This window comes from Drosophila miranda (genome assembly GCF_003369915.1).
Source record: "Drosophila miranda strain MSH22 chromosome Y unlocalized genomic scaffold, D.miranda_PacBio2.1 Contig_Y1_pilon, whole genome shotgun sequence".
Taxonomy (NCBI): domain Eukaryota; kingdom Metazoa; phylum Arthropoda; class Insecta; order Diptera; family Drosophilidae; genus Drosophila; species Drosophila miranda.
Genome location: NW_022881603.1, coordinates 26,529,850 through 26,542,101, shown reverse-complemented (window position 1 = coordinate 26,542,101; position 12,252 = coordinate 26,529,850). Strand labels below are relative to the sequence as shown.

The 12,252-nt window shown below is 45.4% G+C and overlaps 1 protein-coding gene across 2 annotated transcripts in view; it reads right to left on the bottom strand.

The window, feature by feature from the left end:
- The window catches only part of LOC117189874 (heparan sulfate glucosamine 3-O-sulfotransferase 5-like), a 109,676-nt gene extending 99,821 nt beyond the window's left edge, over window positions 1-9,855 (bottom strand). For both annotated transcript variants that reach the window (XM_033394951.1, XM_033394953.1), the window contains exon 1: window positions 8,858-9,855. The gene's annotated coding sequence lies outside the window, so the exon portion shown is untranslated. The remainder of the gene's footprint in view (window positions 1-8,857) is intronic.
- Between the last annotated feature and the right edge of the window lie 2,397 nt (window positions 9,856-12,252).

Below are 12,252 nucleotides of genomic sequence, written 5' to 3'. Positions count from 1 at the left end.
GACTGGTGCCCATCATGTGGTCGAGGTATCGTGGAGGACGCTCACCACGTCTTCTTTGAATGCCACCGTTTCGAGTACGAGAGGCGCCAGCTAGAGGATGAGCTAGCGTCGGAGGGATCGTGCCGCTCATGGTAGCGAATCCCAAGGCGTGGGATGCCACCACTAGGTTCGCCGCCACTATAATGCGAGAACTACGGAGAGCAGAGAGGGAAAGGAAAGTGTCGGAGGAGTAAGGAGGAACGGCTGTGCGAAGCAATGCTTTGCGGCCGTACCGCATAGCTACGCCCCATTACCCCACCAACAAACCACAGTCCCAGACCCTCACAACTAGTTGCTAACCTTATATAAGTACTAGTATTAAAGCAGAATAAAAGTAATTGAATACAAAAAAAAACGAGGGGGAACGTTGTGAGTTGCTGCGGAGACCGCAACTCTACAGTTATACCCGATACTAAGTCAGTATGGATTTTCGTCCTTTGTGGGGGCGGAAGGGGGTGTGGCGAAATTTTGAGATATACGTTTTATAGTGATTTCTAACAGGAGTGCGGATACCAAATTTGGTTACTCTAGCCCTAATAGTCTCTGAGATTTGTGAATATCCCCAGATTTTCATCCTTTGCGGGGGCGGAAGGGGGTGTGGCGAAATTTTGAAACAAACTCGTCTCGGTCCGATATATTAGGAGTGTGGATACCAAATTTGGTTGCTCTAGCTTTTATAGTCTCTGAGATCTAGGCGCTAATGTTTTACTCTAAGCAAAGCCGGCTATGCTACGTGTGTGTTAGAGAGAGACAGGGCGAGAAAAAATGAAATTGTTTCTTTGATTCTGGCTATAATAATTATACGATCTGGTTCAGATTTTGCACTCTAGAAGATATAGTCATCTTCTACGATTCTGCGTTTTTAGTTTTCTCGTATCGTTGAAATTGTGGATGCCACAGATTTTCGCCCTTTGTGGGGGCGGAAGTGGGCGGGGCAAAGTTTTGAAATATTCTTGTAGCAGTGACATATCACAGAAGTCTGGATCCAAAACATCGTTGCTCTCGCTCTTATAGTCTTTGAGCACTAGGCGCTGAAGGGGACGGACAGACGGACAGACAGACATGGCTCAATCGACTCGGCTGTTGATGCTGATCAAGAATATATATACTTTATAGGGTCGGAAACGATTCCTTTTGGACGTTACACACATCCACTTTTACCACAAATCTAATATACCCCAACACTCATTTTGAGTATCGGGTATAAAAACGAGGGGAAACGTTGTGAGTTGCTGCGGACACCGCAACTCTACAGTTATACTTGATACTAAGTCAGTATGGCTCTCCTCAGGCAGACGCCGCTAATATTAAACGACACGACAAAGAGTGCGTGCGAGAGAGACAGAAAATCAGTCTGAGCGTGACGTCGGGCGCTGCGTAGCCACTGCAAATTGATTTGTTCCTATTGGCTATAAAAATGATTTGATCTGATCCAGATTCAGCAATCTGATAGATATGGTCATTATCTATGATTCTGCGCTTTTAGTTTTCTCGAATGTGCAATATTGTGGATGCAACAGATTTTCGTCCTTTGTGGGGGCGGAAGGGGGTGGGGTGAAATTTTGAGATACACGTTTTATAGTTAGATCTAACAGGAGTGCGGATACCAAATTTGGTTACTCTAGCCTTAATAGTCTCTGAGATTTTTGAATATCCCCAGATTTTCGTCCTTTGCGGGGGCGGAAGGGAGTGTGGCGAAATTTTGAAACAAACTCGTCTCGGTCCGATATATTAGGAGTGTGGATACCAAATTTGGTTGCTCTAGCTTTTATAGTCTCTGAGATCTAGGCTCTAATGTTTTACTCTAAGCAAAGCCGCCTATGCTACGTGTGTGTTAGAGAAAGACAGGACGAGAAAAAATGAAATTGTTTTCTTGATGCTGGCTATAATAATAATACGATCCAATTCAGATTCCGCAGTCTTAAAGATATGGTCATTCTCTACAATTCTACGTTTTTGGTTTTCTCATATCTTTAAAATTGTGGATGCCACAGATTTTCGTCTTTTGTGGGGGCGGAAGTGGGCGGGGCGAAGTTTTGAAATATTTTTGTAGCAGTGACATATCACAGAAGTCTGGGCCCAAAACATTGTTGCTCTAGCTCTTATAGTCTTTGAGCACTAGGCGCTGAAGGGGACGGACAGACGGACGGACGGACAGACGGACAGACGGTCAGACGGACAGACAGACAGACAGACATGGCTCAATCGACTCGGCTATTGATGCTGATCAAGAATATATATACTTTATGGGGTCGGAAACGATTCCTTCTGGACGTTACACACATCCACTTTTACCACAAATCTAATATACCCCAATACTCATTTTGAGTATCGGGTATAACGAGGGGGAACGTTGTGAGTTGCTGCGGAGACCGCAACTCTACAGTTATACCCGATACTAAGTCAGTATGGCTCTCCTCCGGCAGACGCCGCTAATATTAAACGACACGACAAAGAGTGCGTGCGAGAGAGACAGAAAATCAGTCTGAGCGTGACGTCGGGCGCTGCGTAGCCAGTGCAAATTGATTTGTTCCTTTTGGCTATAAAAATGATCTGATCTGATCCAGATTTAGCAATCTGATAGATATGGTCATTATCTATGATTCTGCGTTTTTAGTTTTCTCGAATCTGCAATATTGTGGATGCAACAGATTTTCGTCTTTTGTGGGGGCGGAAGGGGGTGGGGCGAAATCTTGAGATATACGTTTTATAGTGACATCTTAAAGGAGTGTGTGTACCAAATTTGGTTAATAGTCTTTGAGATTTGTGAATATCCCCAGAGTTTCGTCCTTTGCGGGGGCGGAAGGGGGTGTGGCGAAATTTTGAAACAAACTCGTCTCGGTCCGATATATTAGGAGAGTGGATACCAAATTTGGTTGCTCTAGCTTTTGTAGTCTCTGAGATCTAGGCGCTAATGTTTTACTCTAAGCAAAGCCGCCTATGTTACGTGTGTGTTAGAGAGAGACAGGGCGAGAAAAAATGAAATTGTTTTCTTGATGCTGGCTATAATAATAATACGATCCAATTCAGATTCTGCAGTCTTAAAGATATGGTCATTCTCTACAATTCTACGTTTTTGGTTTTCTCATATCTTTAAAATTGTGGATGCCACAGATTTTCGTCTTTTGTGGGGGCGGAAGTGGGCGGGGCGAAGTTTTGAAATATTTTTGTAGCAGTGACATATCACAGAAGTCTGGGTCCAAAGCACCGTTGCTCTAGCTCTTATAGTCTTTGAGCACTAGGCGCTGAAGGGGACGGACAGACGGACGGACGGACAGACGGACAGACAGACAGGTTGAAAACCCCGAGAGGCTAATAAAAATATATAAATTTATCAGATATAAAACAAGCCTCTCGGGGTTTTCAACCAATTTCACTTGCCAAGCATTTTATAACCTTTTTCCTCTTGCCTCTAAAAAAAGGCAGAGTTTTTTGTGGAATTTCTCACCGTGTCTCGCCAGCAAAGACATCAAGAAAATAAGTATTAGCCAGCATAAAGGGGAAGGGGGTGTGGCGAAATTTTGAAACAAACTCGTCTCGGTCCGATATATTAGGAGTGTGGATACCAAATTTGGTTGCTCTAGCTTTTGTAGTCTCTGAGATCTAGGCGCTAATGTTTTACTCTAAGCAAAGCCGCCTATGCTACGTGTGTGTTAGAGAGAGACAGGACGAGAAAAAATGAAATTGTTTTCTTGATGCTGGCTATAATAATAATACGATCCAATTCAGATTCCGCAGTCTTAAAGATATGGTCATTCTCTACAATTCTACGTTTTTGGTTTTCTCATATCTTTAAAATTGTGGATGCCACAGATTTTCGTCTTTTGTGGGGGCGGAAGTGGGCGGGGCGAAGTTTTGAAATACTTTTGAATGAGAATGACCATATCTTTAATACTGCGGAATCTGAATTGGATCGTATTATTATTATAGCCAGCATCAAGAAAACAATTTCATTTTTTCTCGTCCTGTCTCTCTCTAACACACACGTAGCATAGGCGGCTTTGCTTAGAGTAAAACATTAGCGCCTAGATCTCAGAGACTACAAAGGTAGAGCAACCAAATTTGGTATCCACACTCCTAATATATCGGACCGAGACGAGTTTGTTTCAAAATTTCGCCACACCCCCTTCCGCCCCCGCAAAGGACGAAAATCTGGGGATATTCAAAAATCTCAGAGACTATTAAGGCTAGAGTAACCAAATTTGGTATCCGCACTCCTGTTAGATCTTACTATAAAACGTGTATCTCAAAATTTCACCCCACCCCCTTCCGCCCACACAAAAAACGAAAATCTGTTGCATCCACAATATTGCACATTCGAGAAAACTAAAAACGCAGAATCATAGATAATGACGATATCTATCAGATTGCTGAATCTGGATCAGATCAGATCATTTTTATAGCCAATAGGAACAAATCAATTTGCAGTGGCTACGCAGCGCCCGACGTCACGCTCAGACTGATTTTCTGTCTCTCTCGCACGCACTCTTTGTCGTGTCGTTTAATATTAGCGGCGTCTGCCGGAGGAGAGCCATACTGACTTAGTATCGGGTATAACTGTAGAGTTGCCGTGTCCGCAGCAACTCACAACGTTCCCCCTCGTTAATTATAAGCTAGCGAAAATTTAATAAAGGCTGCTCCCCCGAGCACCGCCTTAGAGACAGAGACAAAGAGGGAGAGCGCAGCGAATGGGCCAGTGGGCCTGTGGGCTGGGGCAAGGACAACAGCAGAGACGCCGCCCACTGTCTGCCGCACCTCCACGGCAGCAAAAAAAAAAAGCAGAAGAAAAAGACTGACTATGACAATGTCAAAGAGTTTGCTGCACGCAACGGAGGCGTGGCAGGTGGCCTGCGACAACAACAGCAGCAACAACAATTGTTTTGGAAAAGTTCTGGCCTGGCAAACGGCAAAACTTTTCCCAGCGCTGCCCGCCCCCTGGTCTCTGCCTTTCCCTTTTACAGAGACAGAGACAGAAGCGACAGCAACCAGAATTGACAGCAAAACAAGCGATTGTCATTGTCAAGTGTTTGCGTCAACCTTTGAACCCGTCCCATTTCTGTGCCGAAGAAACACCACTTCCTAGGCAGGCACCCGCCCCACGCGCCCCCTGGAAAATAGATGTCAAGCAGTTTTCCCTCCTGTCAACCGTCAACCCTCCCTCGGTCCTCACTTTAGTCAGTCGGTTTAAATTGAATTGTTAATTCGGCACAAGAACCTTTTCCCTTTTCGCCTTTGTCTCTCTCTCTCTCTCTCTCTGTCTCTGTCCCTTCGATTCTCTTGCCACCTCTTCGATTCTTACTGTGTGCGTCGCTGGCTCGCTTTGTCCCTTTCTTTGATTCCCATCAATGCGATTTGCGTCGGGCCCCTCGACTTTTTAAGGGGGTAAAAATATATATTTATGTTGAACACTTTTTTGTGGCAGCCGTTGTTTTTTTTTTTGCTTTTGTTGCGTTATGCAAACATTCGACTGCCTATGACAACGCCACAGGAAGCATCCACCATCCCTGCCGCCCTCCCTTCTCCTGTAGACCCCATTGTCAATGGCAGATACACCATACACCTGCACTGGATGGCGGCTAAAGTGCCTGTCCATGGTTGTGGTACTCGATGCCATTATCTTTTTGTTCTTCCGATATTTGCATATTCCGCACTGCCAAAGCCCTGCTCCCGTTCCCGTTCTGTAGTCGAATCCTGCAACAGTTTCGCCTCCAACAATCCGCATTGTTTGCCTTCCGCTGCTCGGTTCACAGGACTCTCACCGGCCATACCCTTCTCCACGTACCATTCCACCTTTCATTGTCTCAATTTTTGCCAGAGCATAAATCAAGCGCAAAGCACAAATATTTTTCAAGTGACAACAAATATATAATTACGGAGCACCTAAATGGATGATGGTCGCTGGAACTGTGGCTCTTTGTTGACTCTGGCCACCGCAGTCCTCCCCTTCCTGGTAGCGCTGCCACAACAGCTGCAGTTGGTATACTCTAACTGGTATCGGGCCTATCTATCTAATTAGATCTAATGAATAATTGGAAGTTCGGGGAGGACTTCCTAATAGAATCATGCCTAATTAATCAATTTCAACCATATGCTAAGTAGAAAGAGATCCGTTTGCGAATGAACCAGACATTCAGGTTTTATGCTTGTCGAAAGCGAACCACTCCTTCAGGTTATACGCCATGCACTGCTTTAGGACACCAAATCGAACCAAAGCTTCAGGTTTAGGCAATAAACTGCTTGCAGGTAAAACGAACCAAAGCTTCAGGTTTCATCAGAGCACTGCTTGATCGGTTGCTTTTCAACGGCAAAGAATGGACCAAATGTTCAGGTTTGAGTTTAATGTACTGCTTGACGGATCATTTGCTTCTGCTGCTCGATGCTGGTTTGTTTTTGGCATCTTTGGTGTATTTATCGTATATTTTCGATACTTTTCAGCAGAGCATCTGATCTTCGGTTGCCCCGCTCGATTTCCGGCCAGTGTAGTGCTCCACTTTCCGGCATTGCGACGCTGTGGCTTGCGCTTTGCTTACACTTGCGGGTCCTTCCATTCTGCTCCTTTCGTTTCCTTTCCGTTTTGTGATTTGTTTTGTGGCCAAGTTTATATTGCGGCATTTGTGCAGTTTCCGCGACTCTGTTGATTTGCATTTATAGCTGCGGTAATCACGGGTCAAGTCCCAAATTAGATTTACCCAAACTCCAACCTCCGCCATCTTGCCAGAGGCATGTCCCAAGGCCTGACCTTAGCTCAAAGCTCAAAATGAGAATTGCGTGCGGACCAGCCCCGGACCGCATTAAATATTGATGGATTCTTCTGTTTGTAGAGTAATTTCAGTAGCTTAATGCAATATGAATGACACCCAAATATCCCCTACAAAAATCCATCAAATTATATGCGAGGGCGGATGATGATTCCTGGGAGGGGCAAGAGGCGGCCTCTAGGATCATTAGCCAGAGCAAACAGGGAAAACTTTCTTTCCAATTTAGTTTCGGTTTCGTTAATGCATTTTTCCGCAACTCTTTCGTTGGTTTTCGTTGCATTCAGAAGCAAGACGTTTTTCAGCCAATGCCATGTCAAGAGTGCCCAAAAAGGACAGTCACTATGCATCTACGTTGTAGATGTTTTCACAACCAAACTGCAATTTTTTCCAAACAAATCAAAACTTGTTCCATCAACTGAACCTTTAAAAGTACAGTCACTGAAAGAGAATTATCTTAAAGAACGGGTTATATAGATGTTTACCCCTCCAATTGATTGAAGTACAGTCAGAACAAAACAGCTTCGAGCTGCTGATGCTTCCAGTTGCACAACCTTACCGCCCGAATGGAGTAGGCGGAAGAGAACGAAGAAAGGAGAGCGAAAGGATTGCATAAGCCGGGCAGGGACATAGGACACCTTTAGGTATATATTATAGAATATATTTATATCGAATCACGTAATGAAGAAAGGAAACAGAGTTTCGGCTGACGACAGCTTTTCGTCACTGTGGAAAATGTCAACGCCACGCATGCAACATTCCCGACGCTAAACTGACGCTCAAGGATAAGCAATCGCACACCAACACACACAGACAGACTGCTTGCGTAACGTAAAAATAGCCTTGAACTGCAGCCGTGCGCTTTCAATGGATTTGCATGCCACCCACACCCACACCAACACTCACATCCACATCCATTCCATTCGATCGGCTGCTCCCAAACGGCGCTCAAGGTCACGCGATGCCTACAACCACAAATGGGACGACAGCTGCGATGTTGCCTCTCCCCGCATTGCAATTACATAAAGCTGCCGCCGTGGTAAATGTCATCCCAGATCCTTCTAATTGCCACTTGAGCTGCAGCAACTGTGAGAATGCCACTGCTCCGAAACTATGCACCACAATTGCATTAGCGGCCAGAAAATCTCATGGAAAGTTGGGTCCTCTTCATGCAACATGCGAACAATGAAAGAGAGAGAGAGCAAGAGAGAGGGCAAAAGAAAAACAAAATGAAACGCGAACAGCGGATTTCGAGTTGAAATCGAGGCGAAAATGGTCAGCGCTAGCTGGCTAGTGGGTCGCTCTGACGGTTAGGGCGGCGGGAGCAGCTAGAGGGTCGGTCCACGGGTGCGGGGGAAATCTGGTAATAGCTGTTAATATCATTAATTCTCATTTTCCACGATTTGGAAGTTGGGGAAATCTGAATGAGAGACCCTAATGAATATTTATATTTATTTATTTGCCTTCGGGCTTCGGCTAGGGCTGTGGCAGCCCTCGCTAGTCGTGAAAACGTGCAACCGGCTCTGGCGCTGGCCATTTAATGTCCCTTCCGCTGACTCCCGCTTTCGTCCCACTCGTTTGGCTAGCTCTCATTTTCTGGCTTATTCCTGGCATATCCTTGCCATTTGGTTATGCTGGCAGCTCTTTCATTTTGCTTTTGGCTCTGCCATCGTCTGCGTCTCCGCCTTCTCCGACATCGTCATCGTGTGCAAGTTGGCCATAAAAATGGAGTAACATTTATGACCCACATCAGACGGCACACACACAAACACAGAGAGAAAGAGGCGGTTGAGGGAGAGAGGGGGACCCTCTGTGTGGATATGGATGAGCATTAGGAAGCCCAGGGGCAGGGCCAAGGGTTGTTGGGGCTTTTGGGGATGGCGCCTGAAAGCGCAACATTCACGGGGATATTTTATTTTACTGCTATTCCATTTGGCATTTCTCGCACTCCCCCTCATCTCTCTTCCCACTAACCCTTCATTTCAACGAAACCGTTTTTCAAGGTTAAGTATGCGTATCAGATTTTTTGCCATTGCCTTTGCAAGGATTTCCGATACACTTACCCTTTTGTCTGCCTTTGAGCCTTCGAGTGTGGTGTGCCGCGTACTGCTGTTTGTCCATCGACACATGTCGATGCCTCCTCAAGATGCTGCTGGTGTTGCACCGCCTCCTCCTCCTCCTCCTCCTCGCACACTGACCCACTTTGATTTGTTTTGCGTGTTTATCTTTGTTCAGGCTGGCACTGCCACTGCTGCTCCTGCTGCTGCTGCTGGAGCTACATCGTCGGCGGCTGCTTTTGCCGCCTGTTTACGTTGCATGCCTTTGCCCTGCTTTCTTTAGTTCCGCCCCCCTTCGCTGTTTGTGTTTTTTTTAGTATGACCGACTTTTGGAAACAGCTAAAGAAGCACGCACACACAGTCACAGAGTGAGTACTCACTAGCACAGAGGACTCGGCCATCAGCAGCAGCAGAGGAATTCAGTCTAAGAATGTGGTTCCCTCAGCTGGAAAGTAGGCAATGCAAAATGTAAGAGGATTTATTTCAGCTCCTTTGCTCCTTTCCTATGCACTTTGGTTGCGTTCCCTCCCTCGCCTTTTCGGTGGCTAATTCCGTTACATTCACTTTGTTAGGCTTTCGCCGATTGTCCGTGTGCGTGTGTGTCTCGTAATGTTTGTGCTGGAGACACACGTGTGCGATTCGTGTGCGTGTGTATCTGCGCGTCGTCAGTTTACGTTTAACAGCATTGATTTTTCCTCCAGAAAGAAAGAAAACTCCACTTTAATTTCGACAAAATTTGATTCGATTTGAAATCTTTTTTTCCCAATTGCTTTTGCACCGTTTCACGTGGATTTTGAAGCCCTTTTCGATTCGTTTTGCTTTAGTTCGAGTTTTGCGCGCGCGTGCTCCAACATTTTGCCCGCTCGATTTGTGTACAGGTGTGTATGTGCGCGTATATGTTTGTGTGCTTAGCAGTGCAATATACTATATAAGAAAATAGCCTGTCAGCAAAGAAAACCCGGCAGACGGAGCGTACTTCCGCTCGCCTCGACACTTCGCACACTTCTGAAGGCAGCAAAGAGCCGTAAACGGTTATTTATGGGAGTAACTCTCGGGCGCCGCTCTCTGCTGTAAGCTCTTTCTTCCACTCACGGCTCTCTCTTTCTCTTTTCAAACAACAAGCGGCGCCAGAATGTCTACGCATAAATAATACGCACTCCAAAGCTATGCTACGAGGAAGGGGGGAGGCAAGGAAGAGCAAGTAAAACTCTCATCTCCATGCAAAGTAAGCTTCAGCAGGCAGGTGTTGGGAGAAAACGATGGGCCACAACAACCATGGCAAGCGCACCTTCCAATACATGAGATCTTTAAGCCATGCATATGAGTTAAACTCATATAGAAGCGCGTATATAAACAACTATTGTTTATGTTACACATTCCTCTTGAACAGCATCATGATCTGCCAAACTGCTGATCAAGCATTTCCCCAAAACACAGACAGAGCCCAAACGCACTCATACTGAGGCTAAGGGTCTCTTCCACTCGCACTAATAAGATGCATGGGAGAACTCTCGGCTAAGATTCAAAAAGATTCCAATAAACACTCTTAAATGAGAACTCGGATTAAATAGTCCAACTCTCAGCGTTACAAACCATTTGTGATTTTTAGGGCATCAAGTAGAGCAGAGAAGGAGACCCCAGAGACTTAAATCGAATGTTTAATTTGTCAATTAAAATATTATTTAATTTCCACAATTATAATACTTTCATCTCGTTTAACTTTTAATCTTTCTCTCATTCTGTTACTTCCAGTCGGATATGCCCGGCATCTCATCCACATGCATACGTCATCATAACGGTAAACAAAACTCGCATGAAAGATATTTTTGCCTTTTATTTGCTGTCCACTCACGCAGCCTCACTTGACGGCCACTTGCCAGTAATCTCTGACAAGCAAAGCAGCTCCATGCCAACATGGTACCATGGTATGGTGTTGTAGGGTCTGGTCTTCGGGAGAAATGCTCCGAAACTCTGATGCGAGATACAGCACAGAAACTTTCTCCGCACCGCCTGTCTGCCCGCCAGCCAGGAATGGAAGTGGCAAAACTTGTCCATGTTCATTCAACTTGACACGACCACCAGCGGTTAGACCCTCTTCCACCCGGCCCACACAAAAAAGAGAAAGTAACTGAAACACGAAAAGAAGGAAAGAAAGTGGAAGCCAAAGCTTTGGATACTCTTGCAGAACGACTGATACTATGGCAGAAAATATGCAGAAAAGTAGTCCAGATCGGAAGCCTACCTATAGCGCCTATAGCGTTTCCAGAGAAAGGACAATAGCAAAAAAGGTGGACAAATTAAACAATGTATACCCTTAGATAGGGCACAACAATCTGTCTGCAATGGTCTGTGGGGCCTCTTACAAGTGGCCGAAGGACGCACATGCCCAACTCCTGGCCAGGGGCATGGAATGTCTAATGTGATTTGCCACACGCATACATACATACATACCTACCTATCAGACGAACAGCAGCCGCGGCAGAGTTTTTCTTATGACGGGCAGAACCAGGAGGCTTCAAAAGCTCAAGTAAAAATATAATAAACCCCATGAGGTTCAACGTTTCTACTTTATTCACGAGAGACACAGCTGTACACGATTATTAGTCCTGATTGGGATCCAATATGCATAGCCTTGTCACGGGATACATTACAGAAACTGCAAGTTTGTTCCTTAATTATATAGGCCTATACTTTTCAGTACCGGGTATGAAACAGTCCATCAATATGTTTACCCATGCAGGCTTTCCACGTGCAAAATATTTTCTTATTATCTTCGAATAATGTAGAGTAATAGGTCAGGAAAATGGGAATTTCGATTTAGAAAACACACTGCAAATAATTATTGAATCAAGAATTCAGTGAGCAAAAGGCTCAAAGTTGCAAAACCAATGGTCCCCAATTATTATTATGCGTGAAATGCGTGGGAAGAGTTACACATTTTGAGTGAAAGAGTTACACTCTTTGTCGTGTCGTTTAATATTAGCGGCGTCTGCCGGAGGAGAGCCATACTGACTTAGTATCGGGTATAACTGTAGAGTTGCGGTGTCCGCAGCAACTCACAACGTTCCCCCTCGTTAATTATAAGCTAGCGAAAATTTAATAAAGGCTGCTCCCCCGAGCACCGCCTTAGAGACAGAGACAAAGAGGGAGAGCGCAGCGAATGGGCCAGTGGGCCTGTGGGCTGGGGCAAGGACAACAGCAGAGACGCCGCCCACTGTCTGCCGCACCTCCACGGCAGCAAAAAAAAAAAGCAGAAGAAAAAGACTGACTATGACAATGTCAAAGAGTTTGCTGCACGCAACGGAGGCGTGGCAGGTGGCCTGCGACAACAACAGCAGCAACAACAATTGTTTTGGAAAAGTTCTGGCCTGGCAAACGGCAAAACTTTTCCCAGCGCTGCC